Source organism: Bos indicus, chromosome 7 (assembly GCF_029378745.1).
Source record: "Bos indicus isolate NIAB-ARS_2022 breed Sahiwal x Tharparkar chromosome 7, NIAB-ARS_B.indTharparkar_mat_pri_1.0, whole genome shotgun sequence".
NCBI classification, from domain to species: Eukaryota; Metazoa; Chordata; class Mammalia; order Artiodactyla; family Bovidae; genus Bos; species Bos indicus.
The window spans coordinates 65,869,854-65,895,424 of record NC_091766.1 but is presented as its reverse complement, the minus strand read 5'-3'; the positions used below and the strand labels follow the sequence as shown (position 1 = coordinate 65,895,424).

At 40.9% G+C, this 25,571-nt stretch overlaps 1 long non-coding RNA gene across 1 annotated transcript in view; it reads right to left on the bottom strand.

Moving 5' to 3' along the window:
• The window catches only part of LOC139184208 (uncharacterized), an 86,826-nt gene that overhangs the window by 36,627 nt on the left and 24,628 nt on the right, over window positions 1-25,571 (bottom strand). Inside the window, exon 2 of the long non-coding RNA XR_011567772.1 lies at window positions 5,226-5,353. This is a non-coding gene — a long non-coding RNA (uncharacterized lncRNA). The remainder of the gene's footprint in view (window positions 1-5,225; window positions 5,354-25,571) is intronic.

The window sequence follows — 25,571 nt, the reverse complement described above, 5'->3', positions numbered from 1 at the left end:
TGGTTCACATAACTAGTAAATAGGAGAACCATCACTTTCCAAAGTCCATGCTGTCAGCCACTAGCTTTACTTGTGTTTGAGAGGATGAACCAACAGTGAGCAGAAAAGGACAAAGCCACCAGTATGTCTTCATAATTTGCCAGTAGTCAGCCTGATCTAGCGGCAACTTTGATTCCTCCCCTCCCCACCTCCATCCCCAAGCCTGAATTCTCTTCTAGCCCAGCTGCAGACTTCTTAGGACAATTTTCCTGATCCTAAGACAGGAGGCTTAACCCCAGAAGGCCTCAGCTGCAGCCCAGCAAGCTCACAGAGCTCTGAGACAAACGTACTGACAAATCCATATATCATCATAGCTAGAAATTTTTAAAAACAGAAATCTGAGCTATATTGAAGGAACTGGGAACTGGTATCAGAGTTTAGGTTTCAAATGCTTCTCTAAAGAACAATAGGAAATGTCTGCCTTAAAGCCCCATAGAGTAAAGCTTTATGATAAATTTGGGGAAACCTCTTTGAAACTCTTTCTGTCTCCCCATCCACTCTACTGGTAAGAATCATTCACATGTTTCATTTAGTATTTTCTGCTTTGCCCTCACACAAACTTTAGGGTGAGCTCGGTTATGCACTCTCACTCGCCCTCTCTTTCTCTCTCTCTCTGTCTTTCCTGAATTCTCAAGGTTATCAGCAAAAAAAAAGAAAAAAAAAAAAAACCCACTAACAAAGAAACACCCAAATATCCAGTCCTCTATGGGAAAAGAAATACTCATAGACACATGTCTCAGAAATAGAATGATATGCTTTTATCTTACATTAGATCAGGTATGCTTCCAGTTACAGAAGAGAACAACCAATATCTTAGAGCTAATCATAACTTTGATATTGGCTGAGGTCTCTCTGTCCTTGTCATCCAGAGAAGATGAAAATGAAAGGTCTGTTAGGGGCAGGCATTTTTTCCCTTTCTTTTTTTCCCCCATTGCTGTATCCCCAGCACCTAGAAGAGTGCATAACACACCCTGGTATTCAATACAAATTTTTAACTCTTCCAGGATTCATCCAGACCTATGAATCAAAAACTCTGGGAATGAGGCCTAGCAATATTTTATTATATTAAGCCTTCTAGGTCTTGATCCTGAGTGATCCTGAAGTTTCACTGAAGTTTAAAAACCACTGAACTGGGACTTCCCTGGTAGCCCAGTGGCTAAGACTCCATGCTCCCAATGCAGGGGGCTAGGGTTTGACCTTTGGTCAGGGAACTAGATCTTGAAAGCTGCAACTAAGAGTTCACATGTTGCAACTAAAAAGAATCCTTCATGCTGCAATGAAAAATGAAGATCCTATGTGCCACAACTAAGACTTGGCCAAATAAATAAATAATAAATTAAATATTTAAAAAATAAAGCTAAAAAACCACTGAACTATGATATTGGTCTGAGCTGTTCAATATGGCAGCTACTAGACACATGTGTGTGCTTAGTCGCTCAGTTGTGTCCAACTGTTTGCAACCCCATCGACTGTAGTCCGCCAGGCTCCTCTGTCCATGGGGATTCTCCAGGAAACAATACTGAAGTGGGTTGCCATATCCTCCTTCAGTGGATCTTGCCAACCCAGGTCTCCCGCATTGCAGGCAGACTCTTTACCAGCTGAGCTACCAGGGAAGCCCTACTAGACACATATGGCTATATTATTGATATAATTAACATATAACATTGGGTGAGTTTCAGGTGTGCAACATAATGATTTGAGATATGTATACACTGTAAGAAAGTTTAGTTGCCATCCATTACCATTCAGTTCCGTTCAGTTCAGTTCAGTCGCTCAGTCATGTCTGACTCTTTGCAACTCCATGAGTCGCAGCACGCCAGGCCTCCCTGTCCATCACTAACTCCCGGAGCTCACCCAAACTCATGTGCATCAAGTCAGTGATGCCATCCAGCCATCTCATCCTCGGTCGTCCCCTTCTCCTCCTGCCTCCAATCCCTCCCAGCATCAGGGTCTTTTCCAATGAGTCAACTCTTCGCATGAGGTGGCCAAAGTACTAGAGTTTTAGCCTCAGCATCAGTCCTTCCAATGAACACCCAGGACTGGTCTCCTTTTGGATGGACTGACTGGTTGGATTTCCTTGCAGTCCAATGGACTCACAAGAGTCCAAGGGACTTGCAAGAGTCTTCTCCAACACCACAGTTCAAAAGCATCAATTCTTCGGCACTCAGCTTTCTTCACAGTCCAACTCTCACATCCATACATGTACACAGTAACAAAAAAATTATTTTCTTGTGATGAGAACATTTAAGATCTACTCTCAGCAACTTTCAAATATACAATACAGTGTTAACTACAGTTACTATTAAAATATTTTTAATAAATAGGCAAAACTGCCTCAACATACACACACACATACCCTCTGGGGTAGGCAGACTTACAAGATGGCTCCCAGTGATTCCCACTTCCTAGTATTCCTGCCCTTGTATAACTATCCCTCTCTTTGAATGTGGGCTATGTGTAGTGACTTGCTTCTAATCAAAAGAACATGGCAAAGATGATGGGATGTTATTTCTGTGATTAGATGTCACTTCCATGATAAGGTTACAAAAGATGGTCATTTCTGTCTTACCAGCAACACTCTCTCTCAGGTTAGCCTGAATGAAGCAAGCTGCCATGCTGAAGCTCACATGGCAAGGAAATGAGGAAAAACTTCAGCTAACAACCGGTGAGGAAACACAGTCCTCAGTCCCACAGTCCCCAGGAAACTGAATTTTGCCAACAATTACGTAAGAGCTTGGAAGCCTTTCTTTCCTCAGTTAAGCCTTCAGATGATATCCAAACAATGACTGATGCCTTGGTTTGTAACCTTGTAAGAGACCCTGAAGCTGTACACCCAGAGAAGCTATGCCTGGATTCCTAAGCCACAGAAATGCAAGATAATAGATGTTCACGGCTATAAGTTTTAGAGCAATGTGATGCACAGCAACAGGTAACTAATATTCCCTCATGGTGTAGAAATACAAAACATTCCCCAGCACTTCTGTGAATCACAGACTGCTTATATTTTCATGTTCCCCCTGGATTTGAACTCTAGGTTTAGTTTGATTTAAGAACCGTCTCATGTTCCACCTACACTACCCCTAATCCATACTCCTTCAATCTAGCCATGACTCTCAGGCTCTTATTTATTTCCATGTTTGCAGACAGCAGGTAAAACAGGCTAACCAAAAAGCTTAAAAGGACAAAATAAGGAAAGAAAAGTCCCTAGTTGGCTTGGAAAAGCTTTAAAATATTTCTACAGATCTATAAGACCATACATAAACACAGACCTGTGGGCATGCTAGAAGACCTGAGAACATCCTAACTTATCATCTCTGGCTAACACTGAGGCTCTATTCAAGCAGAAAGTAAAGTCTGTACACTCAGAAAAGCTATGCCTGGCAGTTGTAAACTGCTGGTTCAGCAATGAACATGTGCCCCAACACAAACACAGAGCCCCTCAGGAAGGCCTGGGAGATATAGCAGTCCCGGAAGTTTAAGGAAACCACTACCCATCAGGAAATTTAAATTGTTCTCTAGAAAATATCTATATTTAACACAAAAGAAGGCAGTAATAGAGGAACAGAGAAACAAAAAAATATAAGCTGTATAGTAAACAGCAAAGTCACAGGCATAAATTCCACCTTCTTGGTGATTACATGTTAATGAATTAAACACTCTAAAAGGCAGAGCTTGGCAAAATGGACTTTTTTAAATGATCCAACTATACACTGTCTATAAGATTCAAAAACACAAATAGGTTGAAAGTAAAAGTATTGGAAAAGAAATATCAAGCAAAAAGAGAGAGCTGAAATGGCTATAATAATATCAGACAAAATAGACCTTAAGACAAAAATTGTTACTAGAGACAAAATTTCTAAATTAATGAAGAATATATAACAATTATAAAAATGTGTATACCTAATGACAGAATCCCAAAATACACAAAGGAAAAAATAACAGAATTGAAAAGAGAAATAGACAATTCAAAAGACACTCAGCAGACACATCAACCAAAAGCCATGCATGTACCTGAACTGGGTTCTGATTCAACTAAATTGTAAATACACGCACACGCACACGCGCGTGTGTGCACACACACACACACACACTGTAAGAAAATCAGGGAAATGTAAACACAATGAATATTCAATGATATTAAAGGATTACTGTTCAAGGAGATCAAACCAGTCAATCCTAAAGGAAATCAACCCTGAATATTCATTGGGAGGACTGATGCTGAAGCTCGAATACTTTATATGATGTATGTAGCCTGGAGGGAGGAGGTGAAATATGAGGACTAGATCAAATAAGATTACTCATGAATGAATCACTGAATAATTAACACTGCTGGGTAGAGGGTCCATGGCAGCTCATTTTGTTATTCTTTCTTCTTATGTATGTATTCAAAATGTTCCATAATAGAAAGCTTAAAAAGGCAGAACAAAGCTATCTGACTGCTCATTCTGAGAAGCACTAGAACCAAAAAATTACTATTTGTTGTTGTTGTTTAGTCATTAAGTTGTGTCTGATTCTTTTGTGACCCCCATGGACTACAGCCCGCCAGGCTCCTCTGTCCATGGGATTTCCCAGGCAAGAATACTGGAGTGGGTTGTCATTTCCTTCTCCAGGGGATCTTTCTGACCCAGGGATTGAACCCACATCTCCTGCATTGGCAGGCGGATTCTTTATCACTGAGCCCCAGGGAAGCCCTTACTATTTGTACATCTACTCAAAAAACACTTTTTGAGCATTTACTATGGGTAGGTCATTGGGATAAACATGTTCTCAAGCAGGTACAGATAAAAATTAATTATAAACAAAGACCGGAAAGGTGTTTTAAGAGAGACCCACATGCAGGGCTTCAAGGGGTTTGTAAGGGAGAGATTATTACTGATGGAGAACAAGGGCAAGCTTGAAATCACAGAATATTCAAGTAGGAAGAATCTTCATCATAACCATCTTATTTACATCTGAAAAATCTGAATTCCAGAGAGAGGCAGTTGATTTGCCCAGTTACCACAGCAACATTCAATAAAGCTGGGATTTATCTGTTCTGTAGCTAACATTCATTGACGGCTTATTATGTCCTGGCACCTTGCTTAGAATTTCACAGATATTATTTCATTTACTCCTCACAATATATTGCATTATTATCCCATTTTACAGAGAAGAAAACAGAGGTTCAGAAAGGTTAAGTGACTCACTCAAGTGGACACAGCCAGGAGGTGGCAGAAACAGGTCTCAAACCAAGGTAGGTTGTCTCCAGCTCCTCTCCTCTCCCTATCCTGGGATTTAACCCAGAGGTCCTTCCATCACTGAGTGCTGGGTTCTGCTGTAATAGGATAGGGAGAGAACAACGGATGTTTCAGGCAGAGGAAATGGAGGAGATATAACTAACACTAATACTTTGTCCTACAGGGCTTTCTAGGACTGACAAATGAACACCTCAAGAGAAGAACCCTATCACATTAATAATTTTATGTCACTAAACATTTTTGTGCATTGTATAAATGCACAAAATTTGCTCCTGTGACCATTTTCCATACAGTGCTCTCTGACCACTTGCTCTGGTTTTCTGCACTTGTCAAACAAAGCCCATTTATCTCAGCCCTGCTGAGGGTCATCGAGCCTCCTCTGGCAGTCCTTCCCCACCCCAGATGGACTGCAGCGTGGAAGGCTCCAGGGGCCAAGCTCTCACACACCATTCAGCTCTGTCCTCCTCCCAGAGGGGCTAGGTGACAGCATGGAAATCTGGGCTCTCATCCTTAATAGCACTAGCACAGCTCACCAAGTGACCTTGAGTAAGTCATTCAACCTGGACTTGTTTCCCCATATCTTTCACATTAAAAGGGTCAAACCACATGAGCTTTAACAATGTACATTTTCCATAAAATATTGAATCACTATGCTGTATACCTGAAAGGAAATGTAATATTAGAAGTCAACTGTATTTGAACTTTTTTTTAAAAGGCACATTCTTCTCTGACAAGGCATAATTCCATGAAACTAGGGAGTGAGAAAAAGACACTTAAAAAAAAAAGTATTGCGGTTTCCCTGGTGGCTCAGTGGTAAAGAATCCTCCTGCCAATGCGGGAGACATGGGTTCAATTCCTGACCGGGGAAGATCCCAGCTGCCGTGAAGCAGCTAAGCGCATGTGCCACAACTACTAAGCTGGTCCTCTAGAGCCTGCTAGCTGCAAAGTGCTGAACCTAATGACCCTGGAGCCTGTGCTCCACTACAAGAGAAGCCACTGCAATGAGAAGCCCATGCACCGCAACTAGAGAGTAGCCCCCACTTGCCGCAGCGAGAGAAAAGCCCACACAGCAACAAAGACCCAGCATAGTAAAACATAAAATAAACAGCAGAAACAAAAAAATGTACAAACCAAATATAAAATTGTAAATCATATATATAGCATATATGATAAAATAAACATGCTTACGCACTATACGGTGTTAAGGATACAGCATTTTATGCCACTATTGGACTCAAAATATCAGACAAATTGGGCTCTGTAGCCCAGCTTTGCCAAGCACTGAGTATGTCCATGCTAATGCTCAATCACTGTTGTGTCTGACTCTCTGAGACCCTATGGACTGTAGCTTGCCAGGCTCCTCTGCCCATGAGATTCTCCAGGCAAGACTACTGGAGTGGGTTGTCATTTCCTTCTCCAAGGGATATTCCCCACCCAGGGATTGTACCCGCGTGTTCTGCATTGACAGGCATATTCTTTACCTCTGAGCCACTTGGGAAGCCCACTGGGCATGTTATTCTCTTGATTATAATAATAACAATAATAATAGTTAATAGTCATTGAATACTGCCTAGATGTTACAAACTCAACAGTCTAAGGTTCTCTTTGGGGAAAATCATTTAAGTCTCAGTTACCACATCTATAAGAATGAATAGAAGCATACCATAATATAGTAGCAGTAACATTACAGGTATCAGCAAAGGTTTTTTAAAATTATATTATTGAACAAAATTTGAGCTTGCTAAGAACAATTACTCCATCATCCTCCAGGCTAATCCAATGTTAGCCACCTACTGTGAGAAAAAACATATATATTCAACTATTTGTTTTTACTTTTCTTGAAAACTATTTTTAAATGTCATCTTATATCTTTAGAGTTGTAAATTCCCATAGCAGTAATAGTAATAAATGTATTATCTCCTTACCTTTCCCATTATTATTCCAAAAATAACAAATTCAGGCAGCTCATCAGAAAATGCCACAAAAACAAATGAAAAAGAAAAACCTTTGTGAGAGAGGTATACTCTGTTGAAAAGCTAGAGCCAAAAACTGAAGAATTTAAAACCATGTGTATCACAATTAGACGTTCAGTTGCTCCTACTAGGCTATCAAGTATTGAGACTATTTCCACTGTCACATGACTAAGCTCTCTCAACTGGATTTTATGATTTTTAGTGACTCAAACTACAGAATCAAAAGAGTGCTAAGAGATAAATCAGTTCAATTCCCTTCTAGTTCCATTCCTATGTTCAGGAAAGAAAAATGAGAGCCCCAAAATACAATCAAGCAGTCAGTCAACTATTAGCTGCTCCACACTTACTATCATTTGCCTCTCTCTAGGTTCTTGGGATGCCTCATGAACAAAAGAACACCAAAAAGAATCCCTGCCCTCATGACACACACTGTGGCAGAGACAAGTGACTTGTCCAGACAACACTTCAGACCAGGAGCAAAACTAGGTTACCCTACACCTAGACGTGGGCTAGAACCTTTACACCCAGTAACCAGACACCTTGTTTCACAGCAAAATTTGAATGACATCTGTGGTTAGGATTATTCTTCCTATATTTTCCTCAAAATGCCTTCAGAACTTTCCTTCAATTCCATCTGTTTGGCAGAGATATAAATTTCTGATTGCCAGGTCAATTTGGGTTGACTACAGCATGCTTCAACAAATCGAGTGAAACTAGACAATACAATGTCACAGACTATATTATGTCTTGTAGCATGAATAATGCTGAAAAGTTCACAAAGTTTTCTGGAATCTTTCAGGAGACAGGCATACACGCTAGGCATTTCCATATTGCCCTATGCCTTCACTATAGTATTTCTCGTGTTATAAGTGCCTATTTGGTCTCCCTCTCTAAACTGTAAGCTCCGTGATGGGGCAGGGGCTTCTATGTGCCCCATTGGATTGATATCTGCCCTAAGTCTGAATGCATGATTGGCACTTAATCCGTAGTTATGGGGGAATGAATGAGTGATCCTTTTCCCTCTCAAGCTTCTCAATGACCCTTTGAAGTGAATAGACATTACTACCACATTTTACTGGCCTCAGAACTAAGACTCAGAAAGTCCACGTCATATTTCAAACGTCACATAGATGGTCATAAAAACATGACCTCCTGACAATTATTCCAGTGACTTTATGTTTCTTATAGACTAAAACCTCCTGTTTTTCATTTTCTGAGCTCTTTACAGAGTTGGTCACCATATCTGGCCCCTAAGGAGGCAGTAATAAACCTAATTATTAAAAATTACTATTGAGGAAACAGACTTTAAGTCAAAAACTGTCATATGAGACTTAAAAGGACATAATGTAATGATAAGAGGATCAATACACTGGGAAGATACAACAATTACATGTACCTTCCCAGGGATGGCGGAGCCTGGGGGGCTGCCGTCTATGGGGTCACACAGAGTCGGCCACGACTGAAGTGACTTAGCAGCAGCAGCAGCAACATCAGAGCACTTAAATATATAAAGCAAAACTTGACAAAACTGAAGGGTGAAATAGACAGCAATACAATAATAGTAAGGAACTTCAATACTTCACTTTAAATAATGGATAGAATATCCATATGAAAGATCAATAAGGAAACAGGACTTGGACACATCATAGATGAAGTGGATCTAAAAGACATACAGAACATTCTATCCAACAGCAGCCAAATATATATTCTTCTCAAGTGTACACAGAACTTTCTCCAGAATAGGCCACATATTAGGTCATAAAATAAGTCTTAACAAATTTAAGATTAAAGTCATACTAAGTATCTTTTCTGATCACAATAGAATAAAACTATAAGAACCATAAATTCCTAGAAACTTACAATCTACCGATACTACTATGAAAAAAAACAGAAAGTCTGAAAAGGCCTGTCGTGAAAATGGAGACTGACACAGTCAAAGGATCATACATCACGACCAAGTGGGATTTATCACTGGGATACAAGAATGGGTCAACACACAAAAATCAACTAATCGATACACCGCATTAAATAAAGGATAAAATCACATGATCATCTCAATAGATACAGAAAAAGCATTTGACAAAATTCAATACTCATTCATGATTTTAAAAACTGTCAATAAACTAGTAATGGAAAGGAAGCACCTCAACAAAATAAAGGCCATATATGAAAAACCCACAGCTAACATCATTATAAAAGTGGAAAACTAAAATCTTTTCCTTGATGATCAGAAACAAGGCAAGGATGCCCACTCTCTCAATAAACCAGTTATAGAAAGACAAATACTGCATAATTCCACAGGTATGATGTAGCTAAAATAGTCAAATTCATAAAACCAGAGTGGAATGATGGTTGCCAGGGGAGAGTGGAAAATGGGAAGTTACTAATCAACAGGCATACAGTTTTTGTCAAGCAAAATGTGCAAATTCTAGATATCTGCTGTATTAACAACTGTACCTATAGTCAACAGAACTGTACTGTATACTTAAACATTTGTTAAGGGGTTAGATCTCATGTAAAGTGCCCTTACTACAATAAAATTTTAAATTTTTAAAGAAGCATTATTATTATTATTAAGAAGAAATAAAAATAATTTTTTTAAAAAGAAAGGAGTTTTGGAATCAGAAGGTTCAAATCCCAACCCTGCCAGTAACTAGCTGAGGGATCTTGAGTGGGCGTCTTCATATACTTATTCATCTTACAAAAAGAACATCATAGTTCCTATCTCCAGGGAGGCTGGAATAAAAGAGATAGTGCATGTAGAGGTCAACAAAATACTGGAATTTCCCATGTAGGACCTTAAGGCCAATACCCCCTCCCCAGATTCACAGAAATGGCAAAGGCTTCAAGAAGGAACCATGTGAGAAGGGAGGAGGGAAGGGGGTTCACGATGGAGGACACATGTACACCTATAGCTGATTCATGTCAATGTAAAGCAAAAACCGCTACAATATTGCGAAGTAATTAGCCTCCAATTAAAATAAATTAATTTTTTTAAAAAGAAGGGTCCTTGGCTTCTTCAAACCTGCTTATGTTGTACAGATGTACCAAACCAGGGAGTTCTAAGACCCAGATGCTCACAGATTGGTACCCACCTAGACAGAAGGCACTCATAATTCCATTCAAAATCCCTGAAAGGCTTCTTCCCAGCTTCTGCTCAACTCAAAGTCAGCTTGTCAACTCCTACAGGTTCCTGCAGCTTCATTCACTTTGGACAGTATTTCCTGGTGGCTTGTATATAAAAAATTCTAAATGCTTCGAATTCTCAGTTGGCATATGAACAAAGGAAGTACTTTTTGTTCAAACTAAAACCTCTGAAGAAACAAGCAAGGGGCTGAGGTAGGAGAGCAGCCTGGCAGTCAGCACAGGCCAAGTAAACAGCCTAACACTATTAATAGAACGATGTGAACAATGGGAGACAGCAAAACTCTCCCATATGCCCCCAAACAAAGCCCCAATCCAAGAGCACCACAGACAGGCATGGCGGCAGGCTGGAAAATGCTGCCTACAGATCAATCCCCAATCTTTGTTCAGTTTCCCAAATCTTATAGCACACAGACATTTGCTACATTGGACCTTGTGACATGAAAGTCGCTGCTGAAGAGTTTTGACAATTTATGAGTGATATTTATTGTAGTTTATGACCTCTACAAGGGAAAAGCTTGGAGCTGCTCTTCAAAATGCAACATTTTTTTAAACCTTCATTCACTCAAGAAATATTTACTGGGCACTCCTCTGTGTTAGATGCTGAACTAGATAGATCCTGGGGATCTGACAGCAGCAAACAGAAATGGTTCTGGCCCTCAGGGAAACTATGTTCCAATGGCACCAACAGACAAAAGCAACTAGACAAAAATAAATACATAAATACTAAGTGCAGTAAGTTCTACAAAGGAAGCAAATAAGGAGCTGAATGGGGAATAATATTAAAGTTTGAGGAAAGAGGTAACATTTTACCTGACATTCAAACAACGAGGAAAGAAAGTAATGAAAAGAGATGTGGAATTGTATAATCCCATTTTTAAAGAATGTCCAGAAAGGCAAACAAATAGACACAGAAAGTAGATTGCTGCTGCTAAGTCACTTCAGTCATGTCCGACTCTGTGCGACCCCATAGACAGCAGCCCAAAGTAGACTAGTGGTTGCCTAAAGGAGATTGGCCCTGGGTGTTCACTGGAGGGACTGATGTTGAAGCTGAAACTCCAATACTTTGGCCACCTGATGCGAAGAACTGACTCATTTGAAAAGACCCTGATGCTGGGAAAGACTGAGGGCAGGAGGAGAAGGGGACAGAAGATGAGATGGTTGGATGGCATCACCGGCACAACGGACATTAGTTTGGGTAGACTCCGGGAGTTGGTGATAGACAGAGAGGCCTGGCGTGCTGCAGTTCATGGGGTCACAAAGAGTTGGACATGACTGAGCGACTGAACTGAACTGAATCGGGAGGGTGTGGGAGTGAGTATAAATAGGCATGAGGTTTCTTTTTGAGGTGATGGAAATGTTCTAAAATTCTATCCCTGCCCTGGATATTTACCCATGAGAAATGAAAGCATCAGATCAGATCAGATCAGTCACCCAGTCGTGTCTGACTCTTTGCGACCCCATGAATCGCAGCACGCCAGGCCTCCCTGTCCATCACAAACTCCTGGAGTTCACTCAGACTCACGTCCATCGAGTCAGTGATGCCATCCAACCATCTCATCCTCTGTAGTCCCCTTCTCCTCCTGCCCCCAATCCCTCCCAGCATCAGAGTCTTTTCCAATGAGTCAACTCTTCGCATGAGATGGCCAAAGTACTGGAGTTTCAGCTTTAGTATCATTCCTTCCAAAGAAATCCCAGGGCTGATCTCCTTCAGAATGGACTGGTTGGATCTCCTTGCAGTCCAAGGAACTCTCAAGAGTCTTCTCCAACACCACAGTTCAAAAGCATCAATTCTTCGGCCCTCAGCTTTCTTCACAGTCCAACTCTCACATCCATACATGACCACAGGAAAAACCATAGCCTTGACTAGACGAACCTTTGTTGGCAAAGTAATGTCTCTGCTTTTGAATATGCTATCTAGGTTGGTCATAACTTTCCTTCCAAGGAGTAAGCGTCTTTTAATTTCATGGCTGCAATCACCATCTGCAGTGATTTTGGAGCCCAGAAAAATAAAGTCTGACACTGTTTCCACTGTTTCCCCATCTATTTCCCATGAAGTGGTGGGACCGGATGCCATGATCTTCGTTTTTTGAATGTTGAGCTTTAAGCCAACTTTTTCACTCTCCACTTTCGCTTTCATCAAGAGGCTTTTGAGTTCCTCTTCACTTTCTGCCATAAGGGTGGTGTCATCTGCATATCTCAGGTTATTGATATTTCTCCCGACAAGCTTGATTCCAGCTTGTGTTTCTTCCAGTCCAGCGTTTCTCATGATGTACTCTGCATATAAGTTAAATAAACAGGGTGACAATATACAGCCTTGACGAACTCCTTTTCCTATTTGGAACCAGTCTGTTGTTCCATGTCCAGTTCTAACTGTTGCTTCCTGACCTGCATACAAATTTCTCAAGAGGCAGATCAGGTGGTCTGGTATTCCCATCTCTTTCAGAATTTTCCACAGTTTATTGTGATCCACACAGTCAAAGGCTTTGGCATAGTCAATAAAGCAGAAATAGATGTTTTTCTGGAACTCTCTCGCTTTTCCCATGATCCAGCGGATGTTGGCAATTTGATCTCTGGTTCCTCTGCCTTTTCTAAAACCAGCTTGAACATCAGGAAGTTCACAGTTCACATATTGCTGAAGCCTGGCTTGGAGAATTTTGAGCATTACTTTACTAGCGTGTGAGATGACTGCAATTGTGTGGTAGTTTGAGCATTCTTTGGCATTGCCCTCTTTGGGATTGGAATGAAAACTGACCTTTTCCAGTCCTGTGGCCACTGCTGTGTTTTCCAAATTTGCTGGCATATTGAGTGCAGCACTTTCACAGCATCATCTTTCAGGATTTGGAATAGCTCAACTGGAATTCCATCACCTCCACTAGCTTTGTTCATAGTGATGCTTTCTAAGGCCCACTTGACTTCACATTCCAGGATGTCTGGCTCTAGGTCAGTGATCACACCATCGTGATTATCTGGGTCGTGAAGCTCTTTTTTGTACAGTTCTTCTGTGTATTCTTGCCATCTCTTCTTAATATCTTCTGCTTCTGTTAGGTCCATACCATTTCTGTCCTTTATCGAGCCCATCTTTGCATGAAATGTTCCTTTGGTATCTCTGATTTTCTTGAAGAGACCCCTAGTCTTACCCATTCTGTTGTTTTCCTCTATTTCTTTGCACTGATCGCTGAAGAAGGCTTTCTTATCTCTTTTTGCTATTCTTTGGAACTCTGCATTCAGATGTTTATATCTTTCCTTTTCTCCTTTGCTTTTAGCTTCTCTTCTTTTCACAGCTATTTGTAAGGCCTTCCCAGACAGCCATTTTGCTGTTTTGCATTTCTTTTCTATGGGAATGGTCTTGATCCCTGTCTCCTGTACAATGTCATGAACCTCATTCCATAGTTCATCAGGCATTCTATCTATCAGATCTAGGCCCTTAAATCTATTTCTCACTTCCACTGTATAATCATAAGGGATTTGATTTAAGTCATACCTGAATGGTCTAGTGGTTTTCCCTACTTTCTTCAATTTAAGTCTGAATTTGGCAATAAGGAGTTCATGGTCTGAGCCACAGTCAGCTCCCGGTCTTGTTTTTGCTGACTGTATAGAGCTTCTCCATCTTTGGCTGCAAAGAATATAATCAATCTGATTTTGGTGTTGACCATCTGGTGATGTCCATGTATAGAGTCTTCTCTTGTGTTGTTGGAAGAGGGTGTTTGTTATGACCAGTACATTTTCTTGGCAAAACTCTATCAGTCTTTGCCCTGTTTCATTCTGTATTCCAAGGCCAAATTTGCCTGTTACTCCAGGTGTTTCTTGACTTCCTACTTTTGCATTCTAGTCCCCTATAATGAAAAGGACATCTTTTTTGGGTGTTAGTTCTAAAAGGTCTTCTAGGTCTTCATAGAACCGTTCAACTTCAGCTTCTTCAGCGTTACTGGTTGGGGCATAGACTTGGAGTACTGTGATATTGAATGGTTTGCCTTGGAAACGAACAGAGATCATTCTGTCATTTTTGAGATTGCATCCAAGTACTGCATTTCGGACTCTTTTGTTGACCATGATGGCCACTCCATTTTTTCTGAGGGATTCCTGCCCGCAGTAGTAGATATAATGGTCCTCTGAGTTAAATTCACCCATTCCGGTCTATTTCAGTTTGCTGATTCCTAGAATGTCGACATTCACTCTTGCCATCTCCTGTTTGACCACTTCCAATTTGCCTTGATTCATGGACCTGACATTCCAGGTTCCTATGCAATATTGCTCTTTACAGCATCAGACCTTGCTTCTATCACCAGTCACATCCACAGCTGGGTATTCTTTTTGCTTTGGCTCCATCCCTTCTTTCTTTCTGGAGTTATTTCTCCACTGATCTCCAGTAGCATATTGGGCACCTACTGACCTGGGGAGTTTCACTTTCAGTATCCTATCATTTTGCCTTTTCATACTGTTCATGGGGTTCTCAAGGCAGGAATACTCAAGTGGTTTGCCATTCCTTTCTCCAGTGGACCACATTCTGTCAAATCTCTCCACCATGACCCGCCCGTCTTGGGTTGCCCCACGGGCATGGCTTAGTTTCATTGAGTTAGACAAGGCTGTGGTCCTAGTGTGATTATATTGACTAGTTTTCTGTGAGTATGGTTTCAGTGTGTTTGCCCTCTGATGCCCTCTTGCAACATCTACCATCTTACTTGGGTTTCTCTTGAAAGTATAAGTATACAAAAAGACTCATTATAAGTACTCAAAAGTATATTCATGGAATCCTTATTCATAATAGTGCAAAATGGAAATAATTCAAATACTGATCAAAAGTAAAGGGATAAACAAATTATTATATACTTATACAATTGAAAAATACTCAGCTATATGAAAGAACTAACTCTCATATACACAAAGATCCATGGATGAGTCTCAAAAACATTGTGCAGAGCAAAAGATGCCACATACATGCCCAAAAGTAAAGACTTTATTATTCCATTCATATGAAATTCTAAAAAAAGAAAATATCTATGGTGACAGAAGTCAGAAAGTGGTTTCCAGGGGAGGGGGCAGGAGAAAGAGTAACTGGGAAGGGGCACAAGGAATGACCTTCTGAAGTGATGGAAATGTTTTATATCCTGTTTTGCATGGTGGTTGCTCCAGTTATGTATTTGCAGAAACTCATCAAATTGAATATTTAACCTGCACATCTTTTCAATGTAAAATATATCTGAGATTAAAATAAATTGGCTTTAAAAATTAATCCTCTAACCACCAAAAACCTACTGTATAGCACATGGAACTCTGCTCAATGTTATGTGCCAGCCTGTATGGAAAGGGCGTTTGGGGGAGAATGGATACATGTATATTTATGGCTGAGTCACTTCACTGTTCACCTGAAACTATCACAACATTGTTAACTGACTTTACCCCAATACAAAATGCTTTTGGTGTTTAAAAAATTTAAATTCAATTTTTTTTAAAAAGCAGTTTGGATTATGTCAAAAATAAATCAATTAATCCTCTCCATAGACTGATACATGTACATACACACAACATTCTTCCTGTAATTTCTGCATGTTCTCAGACCCCAGCAGTTCACACAATCTGGATTAAGAACTCCCGGACAAATGACTTTCCAATATCTCACATTCTCTGAATTCTCTGAAGAAAAAAAAAAAATTCTGAAATCACAGGTAATCACAAAGTCAATAGGGAAAAATGAGTCCTCATGATTCACATTTTACCTATAACATAAATCAAGAAATGTACACAATCTTCCTTGGAAGTTAACAGCTAAGGTTAATATCTTTATCCTGGCCCTGTGGAGCAAAGGCTGAAGACAGGGAACTCACTGGACTGGAGATGGCTGCTAGCCAGAGGAGATGTGCATGAAACAGAAGTCCTGGTTTGAAGCCTTAGTTTTACCACTAGCACACTGAAGAACCCTAAAGGAATTCTAGAATCAATCAGGCCAAATGTCTCATTTCAAGGATGAACACCCTGAGTTCCAGAGAAAGGGATTAACTCGCTCAAGTTCAAATAGCAAGTAAGTAACAGGGCCTGATTAGAACCCTGTCTTATCAAACCCAACTGTTATGGACCCTGTTGTTTTGTTTGGCCAGTGTCTATTTTCTAGGAATTTCTTCTTTGTCCTATTATACACAGGCCTGTCGTAGAGCTACCATATTCCTTTAAAGTAACCCACACCACCAGGCCTACAGTATATGGGTCTACAGAGACAGGTGGGAGAGAAGAGGGGAGAGGAAGGAGGAGAAGATGGGGAGAAGGAGGAAGAGGAGGACAGAAGAGAGAGACATCCCATCTGTCTTTTTTTTATTATTCATTTTTTCTTGTTTGTTTTTTTTTGGCTGCACTGGGTCTTCATTGCTTTGTGCAAGCTTCCTATAGTTGTGGCAAGCAGGGACTACTCTTTGTTGGGGTGTGTGGTGGCTTCTTTTGTTGGGGTCTGCAGCTCTAGAGTACAGGCTCAGTAGCTGTGGCACACGGGCTCAGCTGCCCCATCACAGCATGTGGAATCTCCCCAGAAAAGGGATCGAATCTGTATCTCCTGCATTGACAGGTGGATTCTTATCCACTGGGCCACCTGGGAAGCCTAGAAGCTGGTCTTTTAAAGTTAGACTTTGTTGTTGTTTATTTTTCATTGAGGTATAGCCAGTGTACAATATTAGATAAGTTTTAGGTGTACAACACAGTGATTCACAATTTTTAAAGGTTGCATTCCATTCATAGTTATTTTAAAATACTGGTTATATTCACTGTGTTGTCCATCTGCTTTTAGATGCTCATACCAGAAGCCTGTGGCAATGACCATTATCTGTCCCATAGTCTGGAAAATCCGTTAAGTCAGAGGTGCCCAATGATTAGGCCTGCTACTCAACCTAGAGATTATTTCTGTAGAGCTTTTAAGAGTTCAGAGAATATTCAAGAAGGTATTTGGTAGAAGAAATTAGAAGAAAACATGGGCAGGATGCTCTTTGACATCAGTTTTAGTGATTATTTTTCATGTGTCTCCTCACCTAAGGGAAACAAAAGCAAAAATAAACAAATGGTTCTATATCAAACTAAAAAGCTTTCACAAAACCAGGGAAACCAACAAATGAAAAAGCTACCTACTGAATGGGAGAAGATACTTGCAAATAATATATCTATAAGAAGTTAATATTCAAAATATACAAAGAACTCATACAACTCAACATCAAAAAAAAAAAAAACCCTCATTCTAAAAATGGGCAGAGCATCTGATTAAACATGTTGGCAGGGATGTGGAGAAAAGGGAACCCTCATGCATTGTTCATGGGAATGTAAATTGGTGCAGCCACTGTGGAAAGCAGTATAGGAGTTCCTCAAAAAAATTAAACATAGAACTACCACATGACCCAGCAATTTCACTCCTGGGTATTTATCTGAAGAAAATGAAGACACTAATTAGAGAAGTTATATACACCTCTATGTTCATTGCAGCATTATTTACAATAACTAAGATAGGGAAGCAACCCAGTGTCCACCAATAGATGAATGGGTAAATAAGATGTGAGATACGAACACACACACACACACACACAGAATGGAATATTACTTAGAAGAAGGGACAGAGAAAAAAAAAACTTTTTCTACTTTCACCAAACCTATCCAATTAAATTCAACCTACCAAATGACAGGTTTCTCAAGAAAGAAAGCAGGGCTTATTTACTTGAGTTGCAAACAAATAAGGAAAAATTGGCATCAACTTTATGTCTTTCTAAATGTTTTACTCTTGGTCTCAGGCAGGATGTTTTTAAGATCCTAAGCATCAGCCTCAAGTTAATTAACCATTAACCACTCTTCATGACTCCAGTTTGCCTTGCTCCCAGGTTCCTGCCAAAGATGTTTGTTCTGAGGAAACCAAAGTGGTTAAGGTGGCCACCATGTGCCCCCTGGTCAAATGGAGTTTACCTGTAGCATCCCAGCCATTACCTTGGCTTTGTCTTCTAATAGAACCCACTTGTTCCCATCATCACTGGTCTCTCTTCAAAAAACCTGACTCTACAGAAGCAAGGGCACAGTTTTCATTGGTTATTTACTTATATCTAACAATGTGATCGGAAAAGGCAATGGCACCCCACTCCAGTACTCTTGCCTGGAAAATCCCATGGGCAGAGGAGCCTGGTAGGCTGCGGTCCATGGGGTTGCTAGGAATCCTACACGACTGAGCGACTTCACTTTCACTTTTCACTTTCATGCATTGGAGAAGGAAATGGCAAGCCACTCCAGTATTCTTGCCTGGAGAATCCCAGGGACGGGGGAGCCTGGTGGACTGCCTTCTCTGGGGTCGCACAGAGTCGGACACGACTGAAGCGATTTAGCAGCAGCAGCAGCAACAATGTGATTGGCTCATCTATCATCCAATCAGAACAAATACAGGCAACAGCTCTAAAGGAGTGTTCCCTACGTACTGAGGAAAAGATGGCCAAAATGTCTTAAACCAAAAAAATAAATAAATAAGATGCAGAATAGTATGTGCTTTATGTTCAATGTTTTTGTTCAGTCACTCAGTCATGTCCAACTCTTTGCGACCCCATGGACTGCAGCACACCAGGCTTCCCTGTCCTTCACCATCTCCCAAAGCTTGCTCAAACTCATGTCCATTGAGTTGGTGATGCCATCCAACCATCTCATCCTCTGTCCTCTTCTCCTGCCTTTGATCTTTCCCAGCATCAGGGTCTTTTCTAATGAGTCGGCTCTTTGCATCAGGTGGACAAAGTATTGGAATTTCAGCTTCAGCATCAGCCCTTCAAATGAATATTCAGGACTGATTTCCTTTAGGATTGAGTGGTTTGATCTCCTTGCTGTCCAAGGGACTCTCAAGAATATTCTCCAACACCACAGTTCAAAAGCATCCATTCTTCAGTGCTCAGCCTTCTTTATAGTCCAACTCTCACATCCATACATGACTACTGGAAAAACCATAGCTTTGTCAGCAAAGTGTTTAGCATTAACCTTTTAGTTGTGGATCATGGGGAAGACAGGGAGGTGGTCTTTAAGGAGGGTTGGGGTAGCAAGAGTCTTGGGGAGGGTTCAGGTCAGTCTTAGAGCAGCATCTATTACTAGTCGTATAGATGTAATTCAACATTTTAACAACCACTATGGTCACACCAGTGTACAGTACTGCCCAGAGACAGGCAAAAAGGGTCCCTTTGCTGGCCCCCACATTTTAGAAGACCTCACATGTCAGAAAAGAATAAATTCCTTGGAGAACACACGGTCACCATTGTCCATCAGTGTTCAAAACTTTAGCAAGCACAGTCCATTCCCTAAAAACCTGCTTTTCGGACCAACAACATTCAGGCCCCAGGGAAGCAGTTCTGCTCACCTCCTGCCCCTTGAACAGATGGCTGAGTCTGAATGCCACGAAGGTTTGTGGGTTGTGGCTCTGTGACATTGAAGACAGAATGCAGAGTGCAGGAGGGTTTGTGTGGTGAGAGTGCTTAGGTTAGAGAAAAGACTAATTAATTAATTTGTCAAATTCTTCCACAAAGATAGCATAAATGTGACAGATTCTTGAATAATGAAGTACAATTTCCCAGCAGTGCTGAGTGTCCATTTTTTTTTTTTGCTTCTCTTTGTTTTATAATGTTATTCACAAATTAGCATGGTATCCATAATTACTTGTGGTAACTAAGGAATATATGCTGTATTCATCTGTATGTACTATCAAGAAAAGGTGCCCAAAATGTCTTAAGTAAAAAAATAAGATGCAGAATAGTAGGTACATTATATTCCTATTTATGTGGGGGTTTTTTTTAAGTTCATATACACAGAGATATACATTTGAACAATCATAGTAAATTTCTGGGCTTTCTGTCTAGAATTTTGTTTTTCTGGGAGTCCACTGCGAGGGCAATTTACTCTATTTCATGCTCTTCTGAAGTGTTTGAACATTTTTTTATAGTTCATAGATCACTTTTTCAATTTCAAAAAGTAGTATTTCATAAAAAAAGAAATTCCTTATAGACTGAGTAAATTTTATTTTCTTTTCATCTACTTTGTGATTTTTCTATATTGACTCTGTATTTTTTAGTAACTTCTAAATAATTCACTTCTAGGGCCTTCCCTGGCACTCCACTGGTTAAGTCTCCACGCTTCCACTGAAGGGGGCATAGGTTCGATTAGCTATAAACGTTATAGTCACTAATAACTTTCCCTCGTTAATTAGCCCAATGTGCTTCCACAAGATTTTCTGTCTCTGTAACTGAGAATGTGGGTTTCAGGTTGTGCTGAGAACTAAAAACCACTGTTCAGGGTGTGCATACGAGAGAGACAGACTCAGAGACAGAGGCTGACAAAAACAGAGACAGAGAGACAGAAAGAGGCAGACGGAATAATCGCAACAGTTGTCACAATCTCCCCAGAGTAAGCAACAGCAAAGATAACATCTTGAGAAAAATGTTTCTTCCTGGGGATGTCCAGAGAATCTCCCCACTTCACTCCTCTGGAAATCACAATCCCACTCCACTTGGGGAGCATGGCAGAGGGGAGCTGGGGTAGAGAGAACACAGTCCCAACAGTGGATGGGAGGTTCTTAGCAGCCCTTCAGACTGCAGAGGCCACTCACACCCCCGGCTTACTAGCTTCCCCGATACCTAGGCTTCCGGGTCATCCCAGTGCACATTGCCACCCACCCTCCCCCCACCCCCAGCTTTGCACACAGGCTGTCCAAAACTCTGACACCAGAGCTCACAGACGTGTCCACAGTCCTGAGTTTCAGACCTCCAGCTCCAAACCCCTCAACCTCCTCTTCTAAAAATGTCTATTAGCTCCATTTCATCTCCTCTCATTCCAAAATCCACTAATTCATTGGGGGAAACAATTCTTTTGATCTCTGATTGCCTAGTCATTTATAATTGATAACCTGACTTGGGGGGAAAAAAGTCACCATTACCTGTTCCACGTGATATGCCCCAGAGTTTCAATTATGGAACCCCACTAGTGGAACAGAACTTTATTCCAATGAGGCAAATCAATCAGGGATGAAGGGGACAGAGAAGAGCAAGAAAGAGACAGAAAGAAACAGATAGAGACCAAGAGTCCAACCATAGACACAGAGGGAATAGTTAGAAACACAGACAGAAGGTGACTGTTTCAAACTTCCAGCAGCCAAAGCATCACCCACGAAGGTTTTTAGCTCAACCCTTGTTGTCTCAGACTTGGTAAAACTGACCCGGGACGTCTTACTTCCTTCATCACAGATAACAATGAAAAGCGGGGCTCCCTTTTCCTGACAGTTCCATGACTCTCTCAGCCCTCTCAGCAATGACCTTCCAGCATTCACAGCCATTATCTTAAAGACCTTGGCATTGGCAGCCTTCAGAGTGAGCAGTAATAAGAAGTCCATGCACACCCAAGGATGCTTAAGTCATGGAAGTTTAAGCATAAAGCAGATGAGGTTGGGGGTAGGAATTGTGGGGACATGGTTCACAGGGAGGGGGTGAGAAACCTGGGAATAAGTTCAAAGGAAACACTTTACTACCAAAAGCTTGAAGTAATCAGCTCTTCTTTAAAGAACATTCTGTTACTATGTCATTTCTATCTGTCTTGGGTCCAATTTCACAACTCAAGTGTATAGGATTGAATCACATCAATTCTGGTGGTAGGGGAATGCTTAAAATACATGAGCAAAAGGCACTTTTCTAGAATATTCTCTTGCAATGCAGATAACACCCACACACATCAAATGACTTGACCCCAGTATAGTTTCAGAGGCATTCAAAAGCTCCAACAAGGTGACTGCCCATAGCAAGTCTTATGTACAGAGGCTCACAAGGAAAGAAAGCTAGAATTCAACTCCCACAAAAGACAGCTTGCAGAACATGGCATCTACTTAATTGTTATCAATTGGCTTTGAAAAACCTGACACAGCATTTGGAGCCCTAAGGGGGTGACTGCAGCTCTCCTCAGAAAATCTGATCAACAAGGTAGCTGCTGCCTCCAAAGTCCAAATCCCTTAACCGTGGGTAACGTGTTTTCAAATAATGATACCACCTGAAAATTGTACAGCACTTCATATTTCTTAAGTGCCTTCCTTCATCCACGTGGTCTCCCGGTGCTGGCAGCCAGGCAGGGAGGAGAAGGGAGCCACTTGAGACAATGATGTGCCACAGGTCACACACGGTGGAAGTGATGGCCCAACTGTACTTGTGGTTGAGTCAGGGACAAAATCCCAACTCCACAGGTCTTCCTGTGATGCCCAGAAGGCCTTGCACATTGACTAACCCTCACATTTTAAATTTCATTACTCTGCTGGCTCACGTGGGTATTCACACACTCTCCCTCCCCCATCAGGACCTCTGCTCCTCCCTCTGCCTGAAATGCACTTTCCCAGGGAAGAGCCACTTGTTATTCATATCTTGGCTCAAATGTCATCTCCCCAGAGAGACTCTACTTCCTAGGAAATAAGCCTTCACTATGACATCCCTATGTAGAAATGAACACGTTCTGAAATTATTTTCTGCACTGGTGATCTTGTTAATCACCTGTTCCCCCAGCAGAACCATGAGGACCTAGCTTGTGTACCACTGCATCCCACATGCCTAGAACAGTGCCTGGTATACAGTAGGTGCCCCAAATATTTTCTGAGTGACTAGCCTATTTCATTAATACTCATAATCAACCTTGTAGAAACATGAAAGCATTATCATTCCTGTTTTACAGATGAGGAAACTGAGGCCTAGATGACAGACCTGTTCAAGACTGCATCTAGAAAAGAGACAGAGTTGAGAAAAAAGCCTGGATCTTAGACATCAACTCCAATACTATCTGCACTATATAGCTTTTTTATACCAAAAGTTTAGGATGAGAAATTCTTGCTAATCAAGAATTACTTTATATCCCATTCATTCAACAACGGTTCTGAGCATTTACTAAATTCAAGAAGTATATTAAACTCTATGTGATATAAAAAGGATACAGGCAAGATACACTTCCTGCCTCCAAGGAACTTATCAACTTTTAGGAGAGTTAAAAATAAACACATGAATATCGATAAAATAAAATAGAAAACTTTAAGAGCTATTACGGACTGAAGCATGTTCACCCCAAAATCCAAATGGTGAAGTCTGAACCCCCATCACCTCAGAATGTAACCATACTTGGAGACAGGGCCTTTTAAAAAGGTAAAGGTTAGTGAGATCATATGGGTGGCCCCTAAACCACGTATCCATATTTGGAGATGGGCTTCAAAGAAACAATTAAGTTAAATGAGGCAATTAGGGTAGCTCTCCAATTCAATAGGACAGTTGTCCTTATAAGAAAGGGAAGAGACAGTAGGGATGTATGAGCATAGAGAAAAGGCCATATGAGGACACAGTGAGAAGGAAACCATCTGCAAGCCAGGAGGGAGGCTTTAGGAGAAACCAAACCTGTAACACCTTAATCTTTTTTTTTATTTTTAATTTGAGGATAATTCCTTTACAATGGTGTTGGTTTCTGCCATACAACAGCATGAATTAGTCATAGGTATACACATGTCCTCTTCCTCTTAAACCTCCTTCCCACCCCCACTATTCCACCCCTTTATGTTGTCACAGAGCACCAGGCTGAGCTCTTGGTGTTAAACAGCAACTTCCCATTAGCCATCTATTTTACACGTGGTAATGTATATATTTCAACGCCACTCTCTCACTTTGTCCCACACTTTCATTCCCCGGCTGACACCTTAATCTTGGATCTTTAAACTCCAGAACTATGAGAAAAGTAATTTCTGTGTTTAAGCTACCCAGTCTGTGTCTCTCTCTCCTCTCTCCTTATAAGGATACCAGTCACATTGGATTACTAGCCCACCCTACTCCCATATAACCTCATCATAACTTAACCAATTATATCTACAACAAAACTATTTCCAAATAACATCACATTCTGAAGATCAGAACTTAACATTTCTTTATGGGAAAGGATACAATTCAAAAAGTGTCTGATCCAATTTTACTTAAAAAGACTCCTTCTAAAACTTTTTCTGGAAATAATGGAAAAGATAAATGACAAAAAGTTTAATGTAAAGATTATGTAAACCTAGAGCTATCAGGGCCCCACCAGCCCACCACTGGAGAGAAACTGCAGGAAAGCAGAGTCTGAAGAAAGAGAGATGGAACAAGTCCTGATGGCCTTCTCTGAGCCCCTGGATCTAACCACACCTGATGCTGGTCTTTCCAGTTATATGGGTTCATTAATTCAATATAACTGAATCACTTAAAACCAACAGTCCCAATTAATAAGGAAAACAGAATCAATAAGATCTGACAATTATCACATGAGAGCAGTTGAAGGAAAGATGAAGCTACCTCCAAACTTAGTCACTGAGAGGAAATAGGGATGAAAATGGACAAAGGGAAGTCTCTAGGAAGAGAAAGTTTGAGAGGGAAAAATAATAAGGTTAGTTTTGGGTTTCTTGAACTTACGATTCTAGGATGACATGAATGGGGCTATATTGTATAGGACAAAGGAAGCTAAGATCAGGATTCACAGGAGAAAGATTATTACCTCCCATAAGTGTGATTTGTACTAACACAGAGGGATGTATCAAATTCACTGCAGGAAACCAAAGCCACTCTGGATAGGTCAAGCAGAAAGAGGTTTAATACAGGGATTTAGTTACTCAAAAGGAAAAAAAGGACTGGAAGGCTAGAAGGGGTAGAAGTCAGAGGGAGCTCAATGACATGCTACCATAGCTGCAATCCCACCTACTGCCATTCCTGCCCCTAAGGTCCCTGGAGGCTGGTGACTACCAACTGGGCTGCTGAGTCCAGTCACTGAAACTGCCTCTTAACACATCTCCACCACCTTGACTCTCACCAACCATGGCTGCAGACAGACCCCATGAAAGGGCAATGAATTGGGGAAATATATCGTGCATCTGGAATCCTAGCTGCAAGAAAGATGAGTTAGCTTTCCAATGTCTCGAGGTAGAAGGACGAGGAAATGGTAATTGAGAAGCCAAGCCAGGAATATTTGCATATGATGATAAAACAAGTGAAAGAGCAATTAATTGTCCATGTGATCACTGTACACCCTTCAACAAGTGTGTTTTCACACAATGAGAATCAGTTTCCCTGTCTCTAAAAGAAGGCAACTGAACCAAGTGATTTGTAAGAGACTCTTCAGTCCGGCTATTTTAGATGTCTGGGAAAGCCACTCATGTCCTGATCCAGAGTTA